The sequence below is a fragment of the Aotus nancymaae genome, unplaced genomic scaffold (assembly GCF_030222135.1).
Source record: "Aotus nancymaae isolate 86718 unplaced genomic scaffold, 86718_ANA_hifiasm-v0.15.2.pri h1tg000059l, whole genome shotgun sequence".
Classification (NCBI taxonomy): Eukaryota; Metazoa; Chordata; class Mammalia; order Primates; family Aotidae; genus Aotus; species Aotus nancymaae.
Genome location: NW_026988473.1, coordinates 26843616 through 26871591, shown reverse-complemented (window position 1 = coordinate 26871591; position 27976 = coordinate 26843616). Strand labels below are relative to the sequence as shown.

The following is a 27976-nucleotide window of genomic DNA, read 5'->3' as shown; positions in this document are numbered from 1 at the left end:
TTAACAGGATATTGATATTTCAAAGCCAGCCTCAAGCATAAAAAGTGACGTTATCTAAGAAGTAAAAGGAGAAGAGTGACGGCCTGTCTGAAGTTAGGCAATCACTGGCCCCACAACATGGATGGAAATAACGGAGAAGAAGATGAAAATAATTTGAGGCTGGGCATGGTGGCTCACATCTGTAATCCCAACACATGGGATGGCCAAGGTGGGAGAATCACTTGAGGCTAAGAGTTTGAGACCAGCTAGGCAACATGGCAAAACTGTAGTATCTTTACAAAAAATGCAAAAATTAGCTGGGTGTTGTGGCATGTGCTTGGGAAGCTGAGATGGGAGGATCACTTGAGCCTGGGAAGTCAATTGATCCTCCCAGTGAGCTGCAGTGAACCGTGCAGTGCACTCCAGCATGGGTGACAGAGTGAGACCCTGTCTGTAAGAGAAAAAAAAAAAGAATGAATTTGAGGGATAAAGGAGGTCCTCCACTATTGAGGTTCATAGAGTGGAAGAAAGTTTCATGCTAGGGCTCTAGTAAGGTAAGTTGTAGGAGCACGAATTTCTGTTGAGCTCGAGGAGGCAGCAGTTAGGAGTGGTCATTGTGGGGATGAGAGATTTTGGAGTGTGTTTATAAATGACACGGCACTCAGATGGAGGAAAAGCAATGGCACAACACCCACCCGACTTGACAGCATCAAGGACCATTTGAGAACATGAGAACAACCTGAGCCACCTATTTTGCGATAGCCCTGCACCATCTACAGTAGCTGACACTCAGGGGCAGAGCAGAGCTAGCTGCCTACAAGAAACAAATAATTTTGGGTTATGGATTCAAAGTTTCTTCTCCTGAAAAGCGAGTCATCGTATATTAAAAACAAACAAACAAACAACAACAACAAAAAAAAACATGGGGCCAAACCTGAAAAGATGAAATGTACTTGAAAAGGAAAATGTGATGGCTTAGTCCATTTACATTCGTTGTCACCCTGTCACAGAACACTAGTCAGTGAATGAGGTGTCCTCTGTATATATGACAAAAGGATAAGGTTCCCCTATATACATGCATGTCAATGGGCCAGATGCTGAAAAGATGGATATAATGGGGCACTTGGTGACACTAATGGTTTTTGTTCTTTAGATAGTGAAATGTCACTTTAAAAATGCTACTAATATCTGTTTTTGGAAGTTATTATTGTTACTATTTTTTGAGACAGAGTCTTACTCTGTGACCCAGGCTGGAGTACAATGGCACAATCTTGGCTCACTGTAACCTCTGCCTCTGAGTTCAAGTGATTCTCCTGCCTCAGCCTCCTGAATAGCTGGAATTACAGGCACGCACCACCACACCTGGCTAATTTTTGTATTTTAGTAGAGACAGGGTTTCACCCTGTTGGCCAAGCTGGTCTCAAACACCTGACCTCAAGTGATCCCCCTGCCTCGACCTCCCAAAGTGCTGGGATTACAGGCTTGAGCAACTGCGCCTGGCCTGGAAGTGAAAATTTTAATTTACTTTGGGGCAGATGTTTTGAAAAAACTTTCGAATACTTTCCTTTATTTACACAATGATCTGAATGGCAATACTCTAGATTAAGATGTCAACTAATATTGTGATATTGTGCTATAATAAGAAATATGCATTTGGTTTCTGTTCTTGGTTCCTGACACACAACTCCTAAAACCCCTGGAATCTGCATAGTAATAAGAGTGTCTTTGGTATGCTAATGAGACGATTAGTGGCTAGCAGTCACTACAGAGTTTCAGGATGTGAACTGGTCACTAGAAAGACCAAGATGTGATTAGATGGTTGGGACTACCCCACCAACCTCTGGGGAGGGGAGGGGTCAAGGGACTGAAAGTTGAGTTCATCACCAATGGCCAGGGATTGTAATCAATCATGCCTACATAATGAGGCTTCTGTAAAAACTCCAAAGGACTGGGTTTAGATTGTTGAATTCATGGAGGCACCAGGAGGGTGGCATGCCTGTTGAGGTCACGGACTCTCTCCGCACTCCTGCCTGTATGCCTCACCCTGCGCAACTCTTCCGTATGGCTGTTCATCGGTATCCCTTATAATATCCATTGTGATAACTGGTAAGTGTTAAGTGTTTCCTTGAGTTCTGTGAGTTGTCCAGCTAAATAATCAAACCTGAGGAGGAGACTGTGGGAACTCTGATTTATAGCCAGTTTGTTAGAAGCACCAGTCACAACCTGGGGTTTGCAATTGGCATTTGAAGTGGGACAGACTTGTGGGACTGAACATTTAACCTGTGGGATCTGATGCTGTCTCCAGGTAGATAGTGTCAGGATTGACTTAAATTGTAGGACACTCAGCTGGTGTTCTTTGGAGAACTGCTTGATATATGGAGAAAACCGTCCCCATACATCTGGTGTCGGAAGTGATATGAGAATGACAGTGAAAGTAAGAAAAACACTGGTTTTTCCTATCCCAATGTAATTTGGGTCCTTCTTTAAAACCATGCCTTTTTAGACATATATTTTATTTTTCATTCTTGAGTCTGAATATTCCGCGTCTGACAATTTCTTGTTCTTAGTGGATATTAATACCTTCGCGTCTAAATTGACAGGAGATTAAAACCCAGGTTAAAATCTGAAAGGAGCCCACGTAAGGAGGGACTGTAGTCTGATTGTTTCCATTTCACATTGCAGAAGAGACCATGACAAAGATTTGGCTGCACTTATAAGCTCAATCCACACTGAACTAAGAATGTTCTGCATGAAGTGTTAGTTAAGACTAAACAACTTTGAGAAACTCACTCTGGATTATCACTCACTCTGGACTCATCATTTTCTTGTCTGAGTCATGGGGCAGATTATGCCCCTGTAGGGAGAAGGAAGTGAATTTCCCTCTTCAGGAAATGCTTTTTTTCCCCCTACCATTGATCATCCCAGAGTAGAAAAGGGATGCAGGATATGGGAGGGAAAGATTTCTTCCCTTTTCTAGGGAACTGGGACATGAAGGGGAAAAGAGATATTCCTCTTGTGTAGGTTGAGTAGTTTTCTTTGCCACATGAAGGAGTGAGGGCAGGGCCTATAGGCCTATTTTAGATATGTGGCCCCAACTACTAGCAGTATTTGAAATTATTGTTGAACCAGATTATTATGGTAAAAGCCAAAAGCAACTTCATTTTTGCCTCTCTGAACCTTTTCAGTGAGGGTGATCCTTTCCCTACTCCTGGTTGAAAACTTGGGTAGTCAGTGGTTACAGATATAAAATAAAATGTTATGGGCTAATCGCCGTGGCTCATACCTGTAATACCAGCACTTTGGGAGGCCAAGGCAGGCAGATCCCTTGAGTCCAGGAGTTCAAGACCAGCCTGGGCAATATAGTGAAACCCTGTTTCTAAAATAAATAAATTAGCCAAGTGTAGTGGAGCACCTATAGTCTCAACTACTCTGGAGGCTGTGGTGGGAGGATTCCTTGAGCCTGGGAGGTCGAGGCTACAGTGAGCTGTGATTGCACCACTGCATTCCAGCCTGGTGACAGAGTAATACCCTGTCTCTAACAAACAAACAAAAATGTTACGATCACTTTCAGGTGAAACTTCCATCTAAATGTGGTATTTGTGTTTTTGCTCTTCTTCCAGTTAGAGTCTGCTGCAGACAAGAACATGCCATCTGGGAAGGAGAGACATAATGAGCTCCTTATCTCTTTCTTGCTTTCTTCTTCCTCTATTCATCCAATGTTCTTGCCTTCCCCACCTGTACTGAGCAAGAGGAGGGAGAAAGGAAATGGGGATTGGAAAATTCTTGACCACAACTATTAAAAGATTGTTCTGGGCTCTCTGGACCTGGCAGGTATTTAAATACAAATCTTTCTCTCACGAGCACTTTTACAGGCTGTTTGGGGACTCCCCTGCTAATTCTGTTTGATTTTTGCTCCCTTGGTAGAGCTGTTCCAGATCCCTATTTAATCTCTAGGATTCATGCACCTCTGTCCTATAGTTGGAGGTGAGTCCATTGCTTCCCAGACACAGCCTTTACTCTGCTGCCCCAGGCTACTTTAGCTTTCTCATATGTGAGTTAGACATCTATGAATTTTAGAAATCAGATACCAAGTTTTCTTTCTTTCTTTTTTTTTTTTTTGAGACGGAGTTTCGCTCTTGTTACCCAGGCTGGAGTGCAATGGCGCGATCTCGGCTCACCGCAACCTCTGCCTCCTGGGTTCAGGCAATTCTCCTACCTCAGCCTCCTGAGTAGCTGGGATTACAGGCATGCGCCACCATGCCCAGCTAAGGTTTTGTATTAGTAGAGACGGGGTTTCACCATGTTGACCAGGATGGTCTCGATCTCTTGACCTCGTGATCCACCCGCCTTGGCCTCCCAAAGTGCTGGGATTACAGGCTTGAGCCACCGCGCCCGGCCCAGATACCAAGTTTTCTACCTGGTTTCAACTGACAAATCTCTCATAGGCTTTATTTGCTGTCCACTGCATTCCTCTCCAAGGGCTCACTTTCTTTTCCTTGCTAAAGTATGTCTTTGAGTAGTTCTTTTATCAAGCATCAGTGGAGTTTTGTAGGTTTTAAATTTCTTTATTATGTAAGTGCTCTTGAATGACTTTTAGCTAGATATAAAAATATATTTTATTACTAATCTCTTTTTAGCACTTTTAATGCCTTACTTCACTGCCTTTTGGCATGTATTGCTGGGAAAGGAGAGTCCGCTATCAGTATAATTTTTACTTTCTAAGACTTTCTGTCTTCTCTTTCTGTTAGCTTTTATAATTTTCTTTTTTTTTTTTTTTTTTTTTGAGACGGAGTTTCGCTCTTGATATCCAGGCTGGAGCGCAATGGCGCGATCTCGGCTCACCGCAATCTCCGCCTCCTGGGTTCAGGCAATTCTCCTGCCTCAGCCTCCTGAGTAGCTGGGATTACAGGCACGCACCACCGTGCCCAGCTAATTTTTTTGTATTAGTAGAGACGGGGTTTCACCATGTTGACCAGGATGGTCTCGATCTCTTGACCTCGTGATCCACCCGCCTCGGCCTCCCAAAGTGCTGGGATTACAGGCTTGCGCCACCGCGCCCGGCCTATAATTTTCTTTTTATCCTTTTGTTCCACAACTGTGCTACCTTTGCTTTGTTAAGTTAGGTTTTATTTCATTTGTCCTTTCTATCGATTAATAGGTACTTAAAAATCTGACATTTTTCTTTAATTCTTAATCCTTTACCAGTCTTTCAATATTGTTCTATTCTTTTGGAGAGCCTCATAAATTATACATTTAGTATAGTCCTTTAATCTAATCTCTATTTCTCTTCATTTCTCATTCATATTTTAATATCTTTATTGGTCTGTATTTGTCAGCAAATTTTTGTGTTAGTTTCCAGTATTCACAAATTCATTTTTTGATTTTGCCCAGGCCAGAGTTCAGGCCATCCTTGGTTTACATGATGCTATATTAAATGAAATCTGTGCATATCAGAGCCCTGTCATCAGTTATCACAGAACCATGCAAAGTGAAGACATGGTTGCATGAGGTTTGGCTAACACAACACTATGCAAAGTGAGGGCCAGCTGTGTATCCAATTCATTAAATGTTTCTATTTCCATGACCGTATTTTTCATTTACAGAATTTCCAATTGGTTATTTTTCATGTCCATTGGTTCTTAATGTAATGTGTCTTTTCCCTAAATTGTCTTGTTGATTGTAAAGCATGTTATTACTTCACTTATTTTCTTGAAGTTCTTAAATGTACATACTTAAAGTAATTTTCTGAGTGTAGTTTAATTTTTTTTTTTTTTTTTTTTGAGATAGAGTCTTGCTCTGTCATCCAGGCTGGAGTTCAGTGGCATGATCTTGGCTCACTGCAACCTCTGCCTCCTGGGTTCAAGTGATTCTCCTGCCTCAGCCTCCTGATTAGCTGGGATTACAGGCATAAACCACCACACCAGGCTAATTTTTGTATTCTTAGTAGAGATGGGTTTCATCATGTTGGCCAGGCTGGTCTCGAACTCTTGACCTCGTGATCCACCCACCTTGGCCTCTCAAAGTGCTGGGATTACAGGCGTGAGCCACTGAGCCACCATGCCCGGCCTACAGTTGTATTTTGAGAGTCATGAATTAATTTCTCCATAATTGAGTTTGTTGGCTGGCTCTTTCTGTTCATTCTCATTTATTTACATCTTTTTCTTGAGTGGAAATTTCTTGTCTTCTTCCCTGTGCTAATTCTATCCTGTTTGGCATTTTTGAAGTTATCTTCCACTAATCTCAGGACCTGCAATCTAGAACTAGGTGTACAGCTGGGAGTTCAGGGTTCCTGTCCTGCAATGGTAGTACAGACAACAGATGAAGTCATTCAGTTGGCAAAGAGCTTGTCAGCTCCTGTCTGCATGGCATTCTCTGTCTCCAGCCACCACATATACACAGTTAACAATGCCTCCTTTCCCTGTGGGCAAGGTCTGCCTCAGTTCCTATTTCACAGTGTGACATTTGATACGATTCCCTGCTATGCATGGGGATGATTTTAGTTCCTGTTATTTAGCTCTCCCTCTCCCTTGAAAGACCACCCAAAGTATCATCAAATTACTCAATCTAACTTTGACACAAGGATTCCTGGCGTTCAGTTCTCTCAGTTGGATCTGAATGTTGCTTTTGTTGCTCTACATGATCAGATGAATTACTGCTGAATTATGTTTGATTATCTCAATGTAGAATGATAGAAAAGGAAAGAGTAAATACGATAAAAATAATTCAAACTCCTTTGGAAAAAGGGAACATAGGTAACATTACACAGTGGCCACCATTTTATAGCACATAATTTTAATGAACAGAAGTAACAAGATTCCTTTTTCTTGCCAGAAATGTGAGCTCTGTAATCAGCCAATCTAGTTACTTACGGTGTATTTACTAGAGGGTATACCTTGTTCATTGGCAAATGTGGCCATGTCTAAAAAGGGTTTTGGGGAGACAGCTATCATGGAGGCTGTAACAATTACAAGCCTGTTTTATATTTCATTGGTTTAGGAATCTATGGATTGCCTTAATGGACAAGTAATCCTGGGCTCTTATAGTTTGCCAAGCCTGAGTTTCTCTAGAAGTACACATTTCTTAAAATGAAGTAAATTTCAACCTATTTTTGTTTGCAGAATTCCAATGCCAAAAAACTAATGACTAGGCAATCATTGACTCTCTAATCCAGACTGAAAATTTCTCTCTCTTAAAAACAGGATAATGTTTTGCCCATTGTCCAGCCCTCAGTTGAACTTGGCTTCTGCCTCCACGTTCTATTACATGCTGAAAAGGGTTAGCTTTCTGAGGCAAAGATGTATCTTCTTCAGTCTCTACCTTCACAAGGACCAGTTCCAACTCAAGCTTTTCTATTTCTTATTGAAACTTTACCAAGAGTTGAGCGATCTATTCTAACTTCTTGTGTGTTTCCTATCAAAAACAGTAGTGCTGTATGTAGGTTAGGTGAGTTTAATGGATTCCATATCACCTCAGTTCAGTTAATTCTACATCTTAGAACCCGACATTTAAAAATGCCCTACTTCTGGGCATTTCTGTATCACTTAAGACTTTTACAGTTGCAAGTGAGCAGAGGTACCAGCTCAAATTTGCTTAACCAAAGAAGGAAGTGTAGTGGATAATATAAATAATGAACCCAGGCTGAATACCTAGGTAGATAGGATGAAACTAGACTTAGGACTGGGAACAGATCATCAGAATGTCTTGGTTTCTTCCCAGCTCTTGGCTTTATTTTGCATTTCCCCATGTGTTACTTTTATTCTCAGATTATATGCGGCAAAAAAATGGCTACAGCTGTTCTGGCCTCGCATCCTCTTAGAATCAAGTCTGTTGAGAAAGAAAGTCTGTTTTCTTTTTCTTTGAGGTGGAGGCTGTTGCCCAGCCTGGAGTGCAGTCACACGACCTCGACTCACTGCAACCTCCACCTCCGAAGTTCAAGCGATTCTCCCACCTCAGCTTCCTGAGTAGCTGAGATTACAGGCATCGGCCATTATGCTAGGCTAATTTTTGTATTTTTAGTAGAGACGGGGTTTTACTACGTTAGCCAGGCTAGTATCGAACTCCTGACCTAAAGTGATCCACCCGCCTTGGACTCCCAAAGTGCTGGGATTACCAGCTTGAGACACCATCCCTGGCCAGAAGGTCTGTTTTCTCATGAAAAGTTACGGAAAAGTCCTGTAATTGAGCCTCTCTGGTTCTGATTGGACTGGGTTAGATCACGTGTCTATTTCTGAATGTATTGCTATGGCAGGAGCAACGGAATGCACCCATTGGCTCAGGTTTCATTCTGGTGCACGTAGACTTCAAGTGTAAATAAAAGGTAGAGTAGAGGAGGGAATAACTCCTACACAGCAAAATTAGAATGATATTACAAAATGTAGAATGCATAGAGTTGCAAAACCAGCAACTGTCTATTGCATCACTGGATAGAGAACCTCAATGCCAAAGCCAGTAAAGGGAATACATGTGGACATAAAAAATATCATTCTGTCCCAGACCAATGGTATTATCAGTCAGTTTCACCAAGAGGCACTTATGAGGGGAGGGAGCATGTGGTAGTTGTTCTTCTTCTTGTCAGTTTCTGTTTATGTATAATAACCAAGAAATTCTTAATATCTTGCTTATAGTTCCTTGTTGGAGCTGTCATTCTTACATGTATCTGAATCTTTCTTGTATATACGTACATTTTGCCAGTATAAATTTTATGACTTTGTAGACTGTGAATCTCAACTCCTCTTATCTTCTATCCTTTTATCTGCCTATAGAGGGGATCTGAATTCCAACAGAAACAAATAAATGCCAATTAGCCTCTAGGCGGCACTTTCTATGTCCAGTAGGGTGTTCTTCTAGTAATTAGAGAAAACAGGTACTAGGAATATTGAAAATTTAATCCCTAAATCTAGAGCAAACAACTTCAACATTCTCTTCCATCATCATTTTAAAATCAGCTCATTAAAAAAACAAAAGTAAAGAAGTCACCAATATTGTATGAGAGTAAATAAAATGTTGGGACAGTTACCCACATCTGAGCAAGATGAGGAAGAAAATACCTCAGCAATGATTCAACAATATGGCAAATAATTATTAGAAATAAATGCAAAAAACAGACCAAGAGTCCAACTCAGAAATAAAATGCTATTCTCTCTTTTGGTTCCTTCCCTATCCTAGGGAGGAGGTGCATTAGTAAAAGATTGATGACTTACTTGGAGAAAGTGGTCTGGGCTAAGACTATGACACTTTTATCAAATAGTGAAAGAAATATCGGGTTTGTTATTGGAGTGACCTGCTTTAGAATCCTCAGCCTCATTTGATAGCAGGCAAGTCACCTAATCATCGCTGAGCCTCAGTTACATCATCTACCCCTTCCCAGGAGTGTTCTGAGGATTAAGTGAGGTATGGTGTCTATGGTGAATACTTGGTACCAGTCCATCTGTTTCACCTGGTGAAAACACTAAGGTGTTTGGAACAAGTTGCCCAATTTAAAGAAATCTATCAGTTAGGAAAGATAATCTACCAAAATATCTAGAAATTCCTCCTTCTACTCAGTACTTAGCATTTGAAGCAATGAGGCAAAGAATCAAAACTGAGAAGTAATGGGGACTATATGTAACCATTTATTCTACTTTGTGACCTAAAGGTACCTATTTCATTATCTATTATTTCTCAGTAGCCTGTTTCTGAGATCATTGTTTTGAAAGCTGGTTTTATATTCATGGCACCGATTCTTGCTTCTTTTTGCTCAGCCAGAGCCCCAGCACATATAACTAGTAGACTGTGAAACAAGCTGCCTCAAGAGAGACCAGCTAGTGGCAGCATGTGGAAGAAAGTAAGAGGCGGAGGGAGAGTGGGGCGAGAACTAGTGGATGCCTGACTTTTAAGGCTGGGACAATTAACATTTGGCCAGTATGGGATCCTGTGGATAAATCAGAATGGAGTGTTGTTCACAAGGGAGGAGAGCTTTGCAATTCAATTTTTAGGAATCTGTCTTACAGGAAGACTTACAAAAGTATGCAAAGTTGTCCCTGCAACAGTGTTCAGGGCAGCATTGTTTGTAAAAGTGAAAATTGGAGAAAACCTAAATGTCTGTTAATAATGGAAAGGTTAAGTAAATAGGATGGGCTCACACTGTAGAATGTTATGTGGCAACTCAAAAGAATAAGGTGGAGTTATATATATTAATAATAGGCTGGGTGTGGTGGCTCACACCTGTAATCCAAGCACTTTGGGAGGTTGAGGTGGGTGGATCAACTGAGGTCAGGAGTTTGAGACCAGCCTGGCCAACATATAGTGAAACCCTACTAAAAAATACAAAATTAGCCAGGCATGGTGGCACATGCCTGTAGTCCCAGCTACTTGGGAAGCTGAGGCAGGAGAACTGCTTGAACCCGGGAAGCAGAGGTTGTAGTGAGCCAAGATTGCAACACTGCACTCTAGCCTGGGTGACAGAGTGAGACTCCGTCTCTCAAAATAATAATAATAATAATACATAGATAAATAAACAGATAGACATAAGATATTTTTGAGTGAAATCAGCTAGTTTGCAGAACAGTAAGGGCCACATGATAAGAGAGAGAAGGGGGAGAGAGCGAGAGAGAGAGAGAGAGGAGTTTGGGGATGAGAGTGGGTAATAAGAAGTTTTTGTACATTTATATTTTGTTGTATTCTATTTTACAAGAAGCATATTTACCTATAAAAATAAAAGTAAATAAAAAGATCCTTGGTTAAAAAACACATTTACTTATAACGCTTAAAGCTCAAAGAAATTAGAAGAGCTCCTCCTCCTTCACTTTGTTACATAGCGGGTCTTCTCACCACATTGGAATCCTGGGACACAGGTTACGGGGATGCTGCCCAGCAAGTGGGCATCAGCTATTTTATTAATCTTGGGAATGGCTTACCAACACGATGCGCCCTTTGAATGGTGTAATTATTAAGTTTATTGGAGAGGCTGCTTTCTTCATCTTCTTTTGGAATCACTTAATTGAAGAATGATTTATTCAATTGATGTATAAATCCCTTTTCTCTGAACAGGGGAAACTGCCTTCTCAAAACAGAGCCAGTGGTCATCTTTCAGGAAGATTTGAGGCTTGCCCTCATTCTCAGCCTATTCACAGGGCCCTAGGTCTAACAGCCAGTATATGACAGTCTCATAGCCTATAATATCATGAAATCCACAGTTCTTACCCCCAGATGTCTCATAGATGTGTGATTAGGGACCTATTTCAACTTCCACTGCAATCCCCAACACATAGAATCTGGAGAAATGACACTTGAAATCTGACTACCTAGATTCTTTAGAACAAAATACCAGTATAGTTTTCAGATTTTTCTTCATGTGACCATTGTAGCAATCTGAAAATCTGGAAAATGACATGTTTTTACCTCTCTTTTAAGAACCTTTCTCATGTTTGCCTTCCTTTTCTTATCTCAAGGGCTGCTCTGCTGTTTTCTCTTGTGATTTCCCCTGTGCTTCCTTCCTGATTGCTGGTTCCTTTATACAGCTCTTGTAAGTTTGTTTTTCACCTCTTTGGATTCCACTGCCAGTATTTGGCAGTTCAATTACTTTCCCCTCTTTGTTTTTGTTTTCTGGAATAGTCTACTTACAAGAATCATGGCTATTAGACCAGAGTGCCTCTGGGTTTTCTATTTCCTCTATTTGGAGATGTTTGATAAAGATGCCATTTCAGATATCTTACCTTATGGGCTACTCTGTAAATAGCTGTGGGAATTGGAGTTATGGCAGGCTTTTAAGAGATGTCAACACTGCAATGACATGGAGGCAGCTCCTAAGAAAAAATGCTTTCTTAAAAGCTTCTCCTTGGGGAATATCTGCTGCTATCTACCCCAGCTAAAGAAGGCCTAGAGTAAACATCCATGGAATACTGTAGAATACATAGGATATCATGTAGCCATTAAAAAACCATCATGGAGATTTTTATTTATCAACATGGAAATGTTTATGAATATTAAGTGAGAAGCACAAGTTATATAGTATGTATATATGTAATATTTGTAAATAATATATATGATCTCATTTTTATTTAAAGCCTTCTATATTTAAGTGCATAAATATTCATAGATAAAACTAGAAGATTATACATCAAATTGTGAAAAATATTAGCAATGGTTATCTTGGGATGGTAAAATTTGGGGGTGATTTCGGGGTGTTAAATTTACCGATTTTCTCTATTTTCTAAAGCACTTGAAGTGACTACATATAGCTTTATAAAAACCAGCATATTAATATCATTTCAATTTTTTTTAAAAGGGGCTTTTGGTGAGGTTAAGAAATTTTTCTCTTAAAGATTTCATTTCTTTTGAAAAAAATTATCTGAAAGTATCATTTCTCCACACTTTAGCACTTAGCTAACACATGAGCAGACTTTTTTTTTTTTTTTTTTTTTGAGATGGAGTCTTGCTCTGTCACCCAGACTGGAGTACAGTGGCATGATCTCAACTCACTGCAACCTCCACCTCCCGAGTTCAAGCAATTCTCCTGTCTCAGCTTCCCAAGTAGCTGGGACTACAGGTGTGTGCCACTATGCCTGGCTAATTTTTGTATTTTTAGTAGAGATGGGGTTTCACCATATTGGTCAGGTTTGTTTTGAACTCCTGACCTTAGGTGATCCACCCTCCTTAGTCTCCCAAAATGCTGGGATTACAGGTGTGAGCCACTGCGCCTGGCCTGAGCAGATTTTAAGGTTAAGAATCGTGAGTATTCCGAGGCAGGCAGATTATCTGAGGTTCGGAGTTCAAGACCAGCCTGACCAATATGGAGAAACCCTGTCTCTATGAAAAATACAAAATGAGCTGGGAGTGGTGGCCCATGCCTGTAATCCCAGCTACTCGGGAGGCTGAGGCAGGAGAATCACTTGAACCAGGAGGCAGAGGCTGTGGTGAGCCGAGATCATGCCATGGCACTCCAGCCTGGGCAACAAGAGCGAAACTCTGTCTCAAAAAAAAAAATCATGAGTATTCTATGAATTTTATTGGTGCACACGTATAGACAATTGCAGTAAGTTTTAAGTACAGCTCGCCTTCCTCAGGTTGTGTGGTGAAGGTCCTCCTCAGAGATAAGGGGGCAGGTGAGATGGGCAGATTCAGCCTGGACCCAACATCACTGAGGTGACAGTGGGATGGACACAGAGCTGTCATCCAGAAATGGCCTGAGGGAAGGCAGTGCAGCCTCCTAGGTTGGCTTGGTTCCATCCAAGGAAATGGAGATGTGTGAATTTCCCCTGAGGGTCTGGTAGGGCACTCAAGGTGGAAGAAAAATCTGCCCTAGCACTTTTTCACAGGACAGAAGTATGCTCCACTGTTCTCACCTCGACTCTGGAGACACAGTCAACGGCGGTGGCAGTTGTGGCAACTATGGTGGTAGGGTAACCAACTATCCTGATTTGCTAGAGACTGACTTTCCCCATTTTAACACTGAAAGTCCCACATCCCAGGAAACCCCTCTGTCCCAGGCAAACCAGGATGGTTGGTCTCCCTGTACTGTGGGCACATCAACAGTGATTGGAGAGGTATCTCACTGGGGTAGCAAAAGCTTATGGAAGCAATGGCAACTAAATGACAGGAGGCAACAGTTGCCATGGCGACAATGGTGTGGTGCTAGGAGAGATGCCAGGATGTGGTGGTGCCCCTGGCGGTAGAAACCTGGACTCCCAAGTGAAGAGTCGAGCTGACAGCTCTGGCAAGAATGGCTTTTCAGGCCAGGCACGGTGGCTCATACCTGTAATCCTAGCACTTTGGAAGGCCAAAGTGGGTGGATCACCTGAAGTGAGGAGTTCGAGACCAGCCTGGCCAACACGGTGAAGCCCTGTCTCCACTAAAAATACAAAAATTAGTCGGGCATGGAGGTGGTTGCCTGTAATCCCAGCTACACGGGATGCTGAGGCAGGAGAATCGCTTGAACCCAGGAGGTGGAGGTTGCAGCAAGCCAAGATGGCATCACTGCACTCCAGCCTGGGTGACAGAGTGAGACTCCATATCAAAAAAAAAAAGAATGGCTTTTCAGTTTCAGTTTTCCCAGTGCTGTCGTAACTGGAGAATCCAAAGCATTGGGACAGAGGTACGGGCTGGTAGTGGTGGCTGGGACTCCAGGAATTACATCCACAGAGGCCTCATATCTCTTAATGATCCTTGAGTACTCACATCCCTTCAGTTGTCCTTGCCTCACACTAGGGATGGGAAGCATTAGCTGGTACTTTCCAAACTCTACCCTTCTTTATACAGCTTTTAGGGGCTGGAGTCATCTTTAGCTTTCTATACACATCATCTTTCATCTTTCTTGTTCACATTCCTCTTTTTTCTAAAAAAAGATCTTTGATTAAAGACTTAAATCTAAGATCTGAAACCATAAAAATTCTAGAAGAAAACCTTGGAAAATTATTCTGGACATCGGCCTATGTAAAGAATTTATGACTACAACCCCAAAAGCATATGCTACAAAAGTGAAAAAGCTTCTGCACAGCAGAAAAAAAATCATCAGAGTAAACATACAATCCACAGAATGGGAGAAAATAGTTGCAAACCACGCATCCAACAAAGGGTTTATATCCAGAATCAACAAGGAATTCAAATAAATCAGCAAGAAAAAAGCAAATGATCCCATCAAAAAGTGACGAAAGGACATGAACAGACATTTCTCAAAAGAAGATATACAAATGGTCAACAAACATTTTTAAAAAGCTCAACATTAGTAATCATCAGGGGAATGCAAATTAAAACTATAATGAGATATCACCTACCCCAGCCAGAATGGCTATTATTAAAAAGTTAAAAAACAATAGATGTTGGTATGGATGTGATGAAAAAGGAATGCTTATAGCTACTGGTGGGAATGTAAGTTAATGCAACCTCTACTGAAAACAGTATGGAAGTTTCATGAAGAACTAAAGTAGATCTACCATTCAATCTGGCAATCCCACTACTGGCTATCTACTCAAAGGAAAAGAAGTCATTATACAAAAAAGATATGAACATGTATATGTTTACTGCAGCACAATTTACAATTGCAAAGATACGGAATCAACCTAAATGTCTGTCAGCTGATGAATGGATAAAGAAAATGTGGTATATATACACCATGGAATGCTACTCAGCCGTAAAAAAGAGCAAATGTCTTCTGCACCAAATTGGATGAAACTGGAGGCCATTATTCTAAGTGAAGTAACTCAAGAATGGAAAACCAAATATCACATGTTCTCACTTATAAGTGGGAGCTAAGCTATGGGTATGCAATGATATACAAAGTGGTATAATGAACATTTGAGACTCAGAAGGAGGAGGGTGGAAGTGGAGTGAGGGATGAAAAACTGCTTATTGGGTACAAAGAATAGAACTTGGGTGATGGATACACTAAACTTCATCTCTATACAATTCATCCATGTAACCAAAAACCACTTGTACTTCTAAAGCTATTGAAAAAGAATATATATATGTAAAGATCTTCAGTGTTTAAAAAAAATCAAGTTTTTTAAAAAAACTTTCCAGACAATGGAACATATTTTAGAGAAAAAAAATGATTGAGTAGTTTCGCTGAGGGGGATAAAACCAGGACCACAAATTAAGGATTGAAAACTAGCACTGTGGATAGGGAGGAAAGAGTCCACAGGCCTGTCTGTGGGTAAAAACAAGTCCTATGGTTCATTAGTTAATAAACAGTTTTCAGTTAGATTCTTTGAGGGTCTGGGATACCTGAATCACTCAAAATGTGTGGTCCTAACCAGCCACAGCAGGTTAGACCCGGTTATGATGAAACACAGTGTTCAGTTTTACTGTTTCCTGAGTAAGTGTTGCTCTAGAAATCACTTCCTTTTATACTTTACAATCAAAAGCTGAATTTGCTAATTGAGCACAAAGGTTTCTTGTAGCCAGCCTCCCTCCCTCCACCTCTGGATAAATGGGCTTCTACGGAAGCTACTATTTTTTGTTTGTTTGTTGTTTTCCAGACAGGGTCTCACTCTGTCACCCAGGCTGCAGTGCAGTGCCACGATCACAGCTCATGGCAGCCTCAGCCTCCCAGGCTCAAGCAATCCTTCCACCTTAGCCTCCAGAGCAACTGGGACTACAGGCATGTGCAATGACGCCCAGCTAAGTTTTTACATTTTTTGTAGAGACGGGGTCTCACTATGTTGCCCAGGCTGGTCTCAGACTCCTGGGCTCAAGTGATCCTTTGGCTTCAGCCTCCCAAAGTTTTGGGATTACAGGAGTGAGCCACTGTGCCTGGCCTGAAGCTGTTTTAGTCCACGCCTTATCCACTATTCTTTGGATTTTGCAAATTCCCTCCCTTTATTTAAGACAAATTGCACTTTCCACAGAATTTCAGAGCTGAGATCTGGTCTTGATCAATATGCGTTTTCTGTAACACCTTTGTTTCTTCTTTTTTTAAACTGATGAAGGCAGACTCTCTAATCTCAATGCACCCTTATCTCTTTAGTTTCCTTCTAGGCCTTCCTTCACAACCAGGTCCCCACAGTGAAACCTGTCCTTAGCCCATCTGTGCCATCTGGGGCTCTCTCAGGGAGATATTGGTTTTGCACTCCGGGTCATTGTTTCTTTTAGGTGCATAACAGTATAAAATGAAAGCACATCTGCATTTAATTATGATTCTGTCTTCCTGGCTCCATGTTCACAAATTTCTAAGCCTTTGGAGAGAAGGAATATTTGCTATAAACTTTGGCTGCAGTGATGACGTTGTCATCTGCTTTTGATTTCCTAGAAGTAGCCATAAACAGATGCAAAGTGTGGCTAAGTGTTTGGGATGGAGTGTTTGGACCATCTGACAGGGTGTAGATAGGACTCTCCACATGTCTGCAGTCATCATTTTGTCCATTTTTTTTTTTAGTTTTTATCTTTAAAAATATGCCTCCTCACTTCTTTTTCTTCTTACACTGGCACAAAACAAATAGAACCTTGACTTTGTTTTCACAATGTATGTGGTGGATTTCATAGACTTTGCATTTCATAATATATAAACTTTTGACTGTTACAAATAATTTCTTTTTTCATCTTTAGGTCATAGAGCTTTCGTGTTGAGGTGTTTGAGAGAGGCAGAGAGTAATTACATGGGGGAATATGATGTAAGTAGGGCATGTGCCTTTTCTGCTACAAACCACACACCTCCTCTGTCTCCAGCCAATGCGATGCTTTTGACTATAAACTTATGTTGAGTCTGTCCATGTAGCCTAGTCAGCAACTGCTGAATCATTCTTCCAACTATGATGCGCCCTGGAGGGTTCATTATGGCACTCAAGAGTTTTAATGACTGGCTCTTGTGGCATCTTTTGTTTGTCATGGACTTCAGCTGCTCCAGATTCTTTCCGACCGACCCTTTCTAATATCCTACTTTCCCTTGCTCAAGGTTTACTTTAGGGTTAGTACTGAGGACACTCAAATAACAGAAGCTCAGATGTTTGAGAAATGCAAGTTGTTATAAGATAGGGTGTTTTCTTGCTCTTAATTAACTTCAGACATCAAGACTTGTGTTGTTAGGGTTCTTACCAACAGAACAATATACAGAATAATCTGTAAACATAACAGCACGATCCTACAGCAAGAGATGGCGTGTTCCAAACACCGCTAAAGGCAGCCATAAAATCAGGGCCTATTTTGAAAATTGTGACTGATATTTATTAAACTAATATCAACCAATGATACAGTAATAAAAAAGTCGGAAATGACGTTCATTGTCAAGTAATTCCTTCTTTCAGGATAATAAAAGGCAAGCTTAGAGTACTTTTTGTCAGATGACCTCAGGGTTTTATAAGTATTAACACATTAAATTTCATAATGTATAAGGGTTAAGAAAATAATCTGGTCATTTCTCTGTGTAGCCTGTCTGGTTAACTGTTTATATATTCCTGCTTTTTAACTTATTTATTTATTGAGACAAGATCGTGCTGTCTTGCCCAGGTTGGAGTGCAGTGAGCTATCATCAGTGGATTGGTCAACCTCCTGGGCTCAACTGATCCTCCCACTTCAACCTCCCCAGTAGCTGGCACTACAGGTGTGCACCACCATGTCCAGCTATTTTTTATTTTTTTCGCAAAGATGGGGTCTCACTATATTGCCCAGGCTGGTCTCAAACTCCTCAGATTAAGAGATCCTCCTGCTTCAGCCTTCCAGAGGTCTGAACTTACAGGTGTGAGTCACCACCCCAAGCCATCCATCTGTCTTTCTTTTCTTCTTTCTTCCTTCCTTTCTTTTTCTTCCTTCCTTCCTCTCTCTTTCTTTCTTTCTTTCCTTCCTTCCTCCCTCCCTCCCTCCCTTCCCTTTCTTTTTCTTTGTTTTTGAGACAGAGTCTTGCTCTGTCACCCATGCTGGAGTGCAGTGGCACGATCTTGGCTAACTGCAACCTCTGCCTCCTGGGTTCAAGAGATTCTCTTGCCTCAGTCTCCTGAGTAGCTGGGATTACAGGCATACACCACCACGCCTGGCTAATTTTTTGTATTTTTAGTAGAGACAGGGTTTTGCCATGTTGCCCAGGCTGGTCTTGAACTCCTGAGCTCAGGCAATCCACCTACCTTGGCCTCCCAATGTGTTAGGATTACAGGTGTGAGCCACTGTGCCTGCCCCCAAGCTGTATTTCTATCTTTAATCTGTTTATGTTCTCTGTGTCTCAATTTGTTCCTACAAAAAGTCACTGGGTCCAAGGCAAAACTGTGGTGTAGGTGAAGTTTGAATTTGATGGCTTCCACCTCTTCCTCATCTTCAGGAATGAAGAATGAACGTAGGGGTCCTCAGGTTGGGGTGAAGAGAAGTGAGAGGACCTGATTCTGGCTCTCAGCTACTGAATAACTTGTAATAAAGATGTTACCTGAGATGCTTATGTATGACCCCTCCTAGAAATATATGTATATTTATTTATAAATTTTTACTTTGATATTCAAACATTGAGTTGCAGAAAGTTACAAAAATAGTATAAATAACTCCAGTTTACCCTTTATCCAGATTTTGCCCTATTTAGTTTGTCATTCACTTGCTCTTTTTATTTACATGTGAATATGAATATATATGATATTTTTTTTTCTGGCCCATTTCAGAGTAAGTTGCAGACATCATGCCTCTTTACCAGTAAATACTTCAACATGTATTTTCTAAGGCAGAAAAGAAATCTCTGATGTAAGAGATTACATAATTGCAGTCTAATGATCAAAACAAGGAAATTTAACATTGATACAATATTCTTATTTATATTTTTTATGACCCATATTAAATTTCATAAATTGTCTCCAAAATGTTTTTTAAGCCTTTTCTGTCTGTTCTAAGACCCAATCCAGGAACACTCTTTATACTTAGTCGGCGTGTCTCTTTAGTCTTCTTTAAACTGGAACAGTTCTTTAGTCCTTAACTTTCATGGTCTTGATATTTTGAAAAGGCCAGTTGTTGTAGATTGTTTTTCAGTTGGAGTTTGTCTCATGTTTCCTTGTGGTTAGATTCAAGGTATGCGTTTTTGATAGGAATGCCACAGAAGTGATGTCGAGTCTTTCCTGGTGTGCATGATGGGGGTGATATATCTTTTTTTTTTTTTTTTGAGATGGAGTTTCACTCTTGTTGCCCAGGCTGGAGTGCAATGGCACAGTCTCAGCTCACTGCAACTTCCACCTCCCAGGTTCAAGTGATTCTCCTGCCTCAGCCTCCCGAGTAGTAGGGAATACAGGCACATGCCACCACGCCCAGCTAATTTTGTATTTTTAGTAGAGACAGGGTTTCTCCATGTTGATTAGGCTGGTCTTGAACTCCTGACCTCAGGTGATCTGCCCCACCTTGGCCTCCCAAAGTGCTGGGACTGCAGGAACACACCACCACACCCAGATAATTTTTTTTTTGTATTTTTAGTAGAGACGAGGTTTCACTATGTTGGCCAGGATGGTCTCGATCTCTTCACCTTGTGATCTGCTAGCCTAGGCCTCCCAAAGTGTTGGGATTACAGACATGAGCCACCGCGCCTGGCCATGTTTCTCTTTTTTTTCAAAGGAAAAAGATTTAATATAAAGATTCAAGATTCACATCATGACAAATGATACAAATTTGTGAAATATCCTTTTCTCTTCCTTTTTGTAGATGGTTTCACCACGTCGCCTAGGATGGCCTCAAACTCCTGGACTCAAGTAATCTACCTGCCTGGCCATGTTTCTCTTTATTCTCTCAGTTAAAAAAAAAAAAGAAGTAAATAGATTTTAATTTTCAGATTGCCTGGAACAATTGCTTTTGACATTTGGCACAAGAAGGAGAATTTTGCTTCATGTCACCATGTCTCAGAACTGAATCTGTTTATGTCCACATATCCTGGAACAGAAGCTGCATATAAGATGATACAGGTCAACAGATCCTCTTGCTTGGTGGAAAATGAATCTTTCAGTGGACTTGTTTAGCTAAGTCTCTGCCTGCCTTTTGCTGTCAGGAAGGAGAGGCAGTTAGAGATCTTCCTCTTCCTCCTTATCCTTGCTGCTCTGCAAGCTGCCTCTTCCCAGGCACTCTCATTCCCGCCTTTGGCTGTTCCTCAATCCCATGTGGCTCTCTAGGCCTGTCATGCTCTTGTGTTACAAATCCATAGCCACTTCCCTTTTTTTTTCTTTTGAGATGGAGTTTCACTCTTGTTGCCCAGGCTGGAGTGCAATGGTGTGATCCTGGCTCACTGCAACCTCTGCCTCCTGGGTTCAAATGATTCTCCCTCAGCCTCCCGAGTAACTGGGATTACAGGCATGCACCACCACGCCCAGCTAATTTTTTGCATTTGTAGTAGAGATGGGGTTTCACTATTTTTGCCAGGATAATCTTGATCTCTTAACCTCGTGAACTGCCCACCTCAGCCTCCCAAAGTGATAGGATTACAGGCATGAGCCACCATGCCCGGCCAACTTCCCACTTTTTATCTTTTAAATCCTGGGAAGAATTATCTCTTAAAGACTGGGAAGAATGTCATTTTCCTGTGGTTCTTCTCAATTATGTGGGTACAAAACATGGATGTGACAATTGGTTTATGCAGGATGCGTCCCATAACGCCGGGTCTTCAGGTAGGCAGAAGGTGGTGCAATGCTGGAATTGAATTCTAAGAATGTAGAACACTCACTCCAGATCTTCCTGTATTCCTGCCCACTTTGTCACAGGCAGAACAGTGTAGGAGTGGAGCTGTGCTCTCCAGAGCCACACTGCCTGGTTCGAATCCTAGCCCCATTGTGAACTATCTGGGTGACTTCGGGAGGTTACTTAACCTTTCTGTACCTTAGTGTCCTCAGATGTAAAGTGAAGGTGGTAAGAGTTCATTTCCCCTTGTAAGCTTGTTATAAGGACTACATGGGTTAATATTGGAAAATCCCTTAACGCAGAGCCTAGACATAGTAGGAGCGATATTGTTTGTTGATTAAACAAAATTTGTTTTGAAAGGATGGTTTGTGGGATAGAAGGGTTTGGTTTAGGGTAGTGATTGGTCCTTGTTCATCATAATGTGACCTCGGAGCCAAACTGCAGTGTCCAGAGGCAGCCTCTTAACTACAGCACATCCCACAAGGATGGGTATAATAGAATATCCTACAACAAAGTTCACTGAATTTTCTGAACAGCGTTGCAACTCACACAAGAGCCACATGGCACAGCAGAATAAATGGAAATACTAATAATCAGAAAATACAGATAACTAACTCATATGGTTCATGTAATCTTCCTTAATCCTCCAACAACCCTTGGAGGTTGGTTGAAACACTGATATTCATTTTCCCTTTGTTTTATAATAGAATGCCTGAGTTTTGCCAAGCACATGGTCACCCAGCCAATGACTACATCTCCCAGTTTCCTGTGTAGCTAGGCATGGCCATGTGACTAAATTCTGGTCAATGAAATGTGAGTAGGAATAAAGTGTGCTATTTCCATGCTGTGCCCTAAAAAGGAAAGGACATGGGCTCCCTTTGCTCCTTTGTCCCCCTTCCCACTGACTGGCATGCAATTATGATCAACTGAGCTGCTGTAGCTACCTTGGACTCAGAGATGGAAGCAGAGTATTGAGGATGGCAGAATTGCCTAACCAGCCCTGTACCATTTAGGTCTGAGATGCTTTATTGTGAGAGAAATAAGCTTTGATCTTGTTTAAGCTATTTTGTTATTTTTTGGAGGGGCTGTTTTTGTTATAGAAGATTAGATGATACCTAATAAAGAAGGTGTTACTATCTCCATTTTACAAAAGCAAAATGGTAGCCTAGAAAAATTGAGTGACTTGCCCAAGGTCACATAGTTTGTAAATGTCTATGGTCAGATTTGACCCGTAGTACTTGGGTGCTAGCTCTGGGGCTATTAACCATATACCATGCTATTTTGCCTCTTGAGCCCTGCTAGGTAATGATCTGGGTTTATGGGAAAGAAAGGGAGAAGAGAGATGTCTGTTCCATTCTCCCTAGTTGACCATTCCTAGCTATGATCCACGGTTCCACCCAAACACATATATTTTATAACTACTCATTTCTCCACAGATGCATATTTGTGTGCTCTCAGTCCATAACGAATGTGTTGATTGTCTATGAGGTTTGACTTTTTTTTTTTATATTGTTAGAGTGCAAGAACCCATGTCTGGTTATTGCAAACAGACTTAAACCCAGGGTCAAACCCAGGTGCAACATTTAACAGTATACACAAGGGAGGCAAGCAAAATACCTCTAAGACAGCAGCACTGGAAAATAACTTCAGTCCAAGCATGTCGATCCCAGTAGTTAAACCTGACTGGTTGACGCAGGCCTTGCAGGAGCTCAGTGGCAAGGAGGGAATGTGGGTGAGTTGCAGGAGCTTAGTGGAGAGGCTGCTAAGCCGCAGAGGCCAGTGGACCTGCACAAACTTGAAAAAGGCTCAACACCAGTTGTAAATATTTGCTTGCTACTGAGTCCTACTCAAGCCATTGCCATACCATCATTAATGAGGTCAGACTTTTAAGGAAAAGTGGTAACAATCTGTTTCAATTTTTGTGGTAACAGGGTGGATCATATAATGCTCACTCCTGACACCACACCTAACACCTATTCATTTTTCTCAGCTTCACTCAAAGCCTCCAGGACCTAGCAGGTTCAGGTTACGTGACCTTCTTAGGTGTTCCTAACAACAGCTGGCCTTACCCTCTCTCAGCACTTTTCCCCTGTGTTATTGCCTCATTATTTGTTTATGTCCACTTTCTTCCCTGCTGTACTCCCAGAGCCCAGCAGGCAGGGGGCCCAGGACTCAGCAGACATTCAGTAGATTGGATGAGTCCCATGGTGTGGTGGTTATGGCTGAACATAAGAGGCCTTCTCAGTCAGAAGAATGTGAAGAAATATGCAATTGATAAACATCTAGAATCCAGATATTCACCTGTCTTGAAAACTGCACTTCCAATTCACACTCTTAGTGCCAGTGAGAGTATAAACTAGCTCGAGCATTGCAGAAAAAAATTGACAATAGGTCACAAGACCCTTAAAACGTTCAAATGATTTGAACCAAAAATAACCTCTGAAAATAGGCCCTGAGGAAATAAATACAAATGTAGAGGAAGGATGTCATTGTACTGTTATAGAAGAAAACAATTTAAATGTTCTTAGTAAAAGGGTATGTAAATAAAGAAATATCCTTTGATTGCAAATTGTGCAGCCATAGGAGAAAAATATCACCTTTTGGAAGAAGATTTAATGACCTGCAAAGAATTTTTTCTGATAATGTTAGGTGGAAAAAGCAGGAAATAAGATTATATATTCTGCAGGATCCATTGTAAAACTCTCTCTTTTTTCTCTCTCTCTCTCACACACACATACACACTCCTTTACATACATATAAGAGAGAAAATATTGGTAAAAATGTTATCTATTTATAATCATCTTTGAATGATTGTTTGATATTTTATCCTGCATTTCCCAAGCCTCCATTAGTAAGTATAAAAAGAAAGTTTCTTGTTTCTATTTTTTTTTAAATTGTTGTTTCTATTTTTTTTTTTTAATTGTTGTTGTTTTTAGATGTAGTCTCGCTCTGTCACCAGGGCTGGAGTGCAGTGGTGTGATCCTGGCTCACTGCAACCTCTGCTTCCTGGGTTCAAGTGATTCTCCTGCCTCAGCCTCATGAGTAGCTGGGACTACATGTGTGTGCTACCACATCTGGCTAATTTTTGTATTTTCAGTAGAGATAGGGTTTCACCATGTTGGTCAGGCTGGTCTTGAACTCTTGACCTCAAGTGCTCCACCTGCCTTGACCTCCCAAAGTGCTGGGATTACAGGCGTGAGCCACCAGGCCTGGGCTATGTTTAATTTTTTGCAAGCCCGAGATCAGTAGCATGGCACGCAAGGCCGAGGGGGCAAAAGGCACATCCATGTTCTTCCCCTCAGAATAGCTCATGTTATGGGCATCACCGGACACCAGGGACGTCTAGGCTGCCTCCTCCCAGGTAAGTAACTATTCATATTAAAGTGGGAAAGATATGGTGCAGCAAAATAGGCAGAGCACAGGGTATGTGCTGCTACTGGATATAACACCACTGCTACTTTTTAAAGCAAATTCCACCTTCTTCTCTTGCGTGCTCAAGCCTGTTCCACAGTGAGTAGGAGTCACGGAGCTGTGGTGATGTTTACTGTCTTCTCTTAAAGCCAACAGCCAATACTGAATTGTAACTCTCTTTTTTTCTTGTTGTGTTCTTTTTTCCTCCTTTTTGCCTAACTCTGAATTTGCCTCACAAGGCCACTGTGAAGAGAATGAAACTGAAATTTGTAGAACATTCTCAGCCTCTCCAAGGATGGGTGGAATCAGAACAGAATAATTACCCCTTGCGCTGTTTTGTATGCCTGTCATCCAATAAAACATAACATTCATTCTCTCCATTCTTTTCTTGCAATACTGATGAAATGAAATTTGTCTGTAAAGATTCCTAGTTGAGTACTCAAATGTTTTTCTTGAACATTTGTTGTATGGTCTACTTTGTAAGCTTGGTTTCAAATTTGGTGATATCAGGATTAATAACAGTATGTCTTGTGCCAGTACATTTTATTTCATTGAGTTCTGAAAATCAGAGAACAGCATTTTTAAAATAACAATTTTATTCATATCAATAAACATACCCATAAATTCATATGACTAAAATGTTAAAACCTAGAACCTAATTTATTTACTTAACCAATCACTTGCAATTACCTTTAGGTAATCAAACAGGTTTGGTTTCAAGTATTTTTAAACTAGGGCTGATTTTTAGAAGTGTTTTCATTTAAACTATAATTAAAGTATAGTCATAAAGCCAATAAAACTTCCACCTAATATGTGACTTTTTTTTTTAATTTTTAATTTTTTTGAGATGGAGTCTCACTTTGTCATACAGGCTGGAGTGCAGTGGTGTAATCTTGGCTCACTGCAACCTCTGCTTCTCATGTTCAAGAGATTCTCCTGCCTCAGCCTCCTGAGTAGTTTGGACTACAGGCACGCACCACCGTGTCCAGCTAATTTTTGTATTTTTGGTAGAGACAGGGTTTTGCATGTTGGCCAGGCTGGTCTTGAACTCCTGGCCACAAGTGAGCCTCCCGCTTTGGCCTCTCAAAGTGCTGGGATTACAGGCGTGAGCCACCGTGCCCAGCCTCCTATGTAACATTATAACTTTATTGTCAGCCCGCATAGCCAAGACAATTCTAAGCAAAAAGAACAAAGCTGGAGGCATCATGCTACCTGACTTGAAACTATACTGTGAGGCTACAGTAATCAAAACAGCATGATACTTGTACCAAAACAGAGACATAGACCAATGGAACAGAACAGAGGCCTCAGAGGCAATGCCACACATCTACAACCATCTGATCTTTCACAAGGTTGACAAAAACAAGCAATGGGGAAAGGATTCCTTGTTTAATAAATGTTGTTGGGAAAACTGGCTAGCCATGTGCAGAAAGCAGAAACTGGACCCCTTTCTGACACCTTACACTAAAATTAACTCCAGATGGATTAAAGACTTAAACTTAAGGCCTAACACCATAAAAACCCTAGAAGAAAACCTAGGCAAAACCATTCAGGACATAGGTATAGGAAAGGACTTCATGACTAAAACACCAAAAGCATTGGCAACAAAAGCCAAAATAGACAAATGGGATCTAATTAAACTCCAGAGCTTCTGCACAGCAAAAGAAACAATCATTAGAGTGAACTGACAACCAACAGAATGGGAAAACATTTTTGCAATCTACCCATCTCACCAAGGGCTAATATCCAGAATCTACAAAGAACTAAAACAGATTTACAAGAACAAAAAGCAAACAAACCCATTCAAAAGTGGGCAAAGGACATGAACACACACTTTTCAAAAGAAGACATTTATGAGGCCAACAAACATGAAAAAATGCTCATCATCATTGGTCATTAGAGAAACGCAAATCAAAACCACATTGAGCTATCATCTCACACCAGTTTGAATGGTGATGATTAAAAAATCTGGAGACAACAGATGCTGGAGAGGATGTGGAGAAATAGGAACACTTTTACACTGTTGGTGGGAGTGTAAATTAGTTCAACCATTGTGGAAGACAGTGTGGCGATTCCTCAAGGATCTAGAAATAGAAATTTCACTTGACTCAGCAATCCCATTACTGGGTATATATCCAAAGGATTATAAATCATTCTATTATAAAGACACATGCACAAGTATATTCATTGTGGCACTGTTTACAATAGCAAAGACCTGGAACCAACCCAAATGCCCATCGATGATAGAGTGGACAAGGAAAATGTGGCACATATACACCATGGAATACTATGCAGCCATAAAAAATGACGAGCTTGTGTCCTTTGTAGGGACATGGATGAATCTGGAAACTATCATTCTCAGCAAACTGACACAAGAACAGAAAAACAAATACCGCACATTCTCACTCATAGGCGGGTGTTGAACAATGAGAACAGATGGACACAGGGAGGGGAGCATCACACACTGGGGTCTGTTGGTGGGGAATAGGGGAGGGACAGCTGGGTATAGGGAGGTTGGGGAGGGATAACATGGGGAGAAATGCCAGATGTAGGTGATGGGGGGATGGAGGCAGCAAACCACATTGCCATGTATGTACCTATGCAACAATCCTGCACATTTTGCACACGTACCCCAGAACCTAAAGTGCAATAAAATACATATATATATAAATTTATTGTCATTACTTGTAAGCCTGTCCTTTATTTTAAAATACAAGATATGATAAGATCAGAAACCAATCTTGTTTCTCCATTTCTTTCTCTGGAAATAATTCCTTAGGAGTCCAAACCCATAGTAACAAAAACACAGGAAAAAAACCACACATGCTCAACAGCGTTTATATAATGAACAAAGGTTAATATAACTCCAGGTCTCTTCTTATTTATTTTGTTGATATTTGTGTTGGTTAGTTAAGAAGATGATTTGTTTGATTCTTTCAGCATTTGTTTATTCAACAAACTGTGGGCTTTGGAGATCAGCAGCTGAGGCTAGAATCCCGGCTGTATGCCTTAATAACTGTGTAACTTTGGGCAAGTTATTTAACCTTCCTATACCTGTGTTTCCTAATCTGAAAAATGAAGATAATATTAGTATCTAACTCATAGAGTTGTTGGGAGGGTTAACTATGCAAATACACGAAAAGCTTATACCAGTCCCTGGTATAGAGTAAGTGCTCAATAAATTATAAATGGGAGGATTCTGATCCACATGGAGTTTACAGTCTTGGCAGTACAGATCTTGTAGGTAGAAAAAGACATCAAATCACGCAGCTAACAGCATCTTTACAATTGTTTTAAGTTTAATATAGGAAAAGTATAGGGTGCTAAAGATCAATTTGTGGCTTTCTTTTCCAATGAACTGCAAAAATTCCACTTTTATGCCCAAGATTCTTATCATACTTTCGTAAGATCAAGAACAATATGTGAAGTTTCCACTATTATATATCCACCCATTATATGTAGTTGTACTGGAAAAAATCAAAAGCTGATAACTTATATAGTATTTATATATATCAAGGTGTTTAAAGATAAATCCTAGTACCTGAGGAGGTGTAGA

The 27976-nt window shown here is 40.8% G+C and overlaps 1 long non-coding RNA gene across 2 annotated transcripts in view; it reads right to left on the bottom strand.

The window, feature by feature from the left end:
* Positions 1-27976, bottom strand: part of LOC105717267 (uncharacterized) — a 66433-nt gene that overhangs the window by 37907 nt on the left and 550 nt on the right. The window contains exon 3 of one of the 2 annotated variants that reach the window (XR_001107492.2): positions 18329-24978. The exons of the other annotated variant lie outside the window; for it this stretch is intronic. This is a non-coding gene — a long non-coding RNA (uncharacterized LOC105717267). Of the gene's footprint in view, positions 1-18328; positions 24979-27976 lie in introns of those variants that run through there. 2 annotated transcript variants of the gene reach the window in all.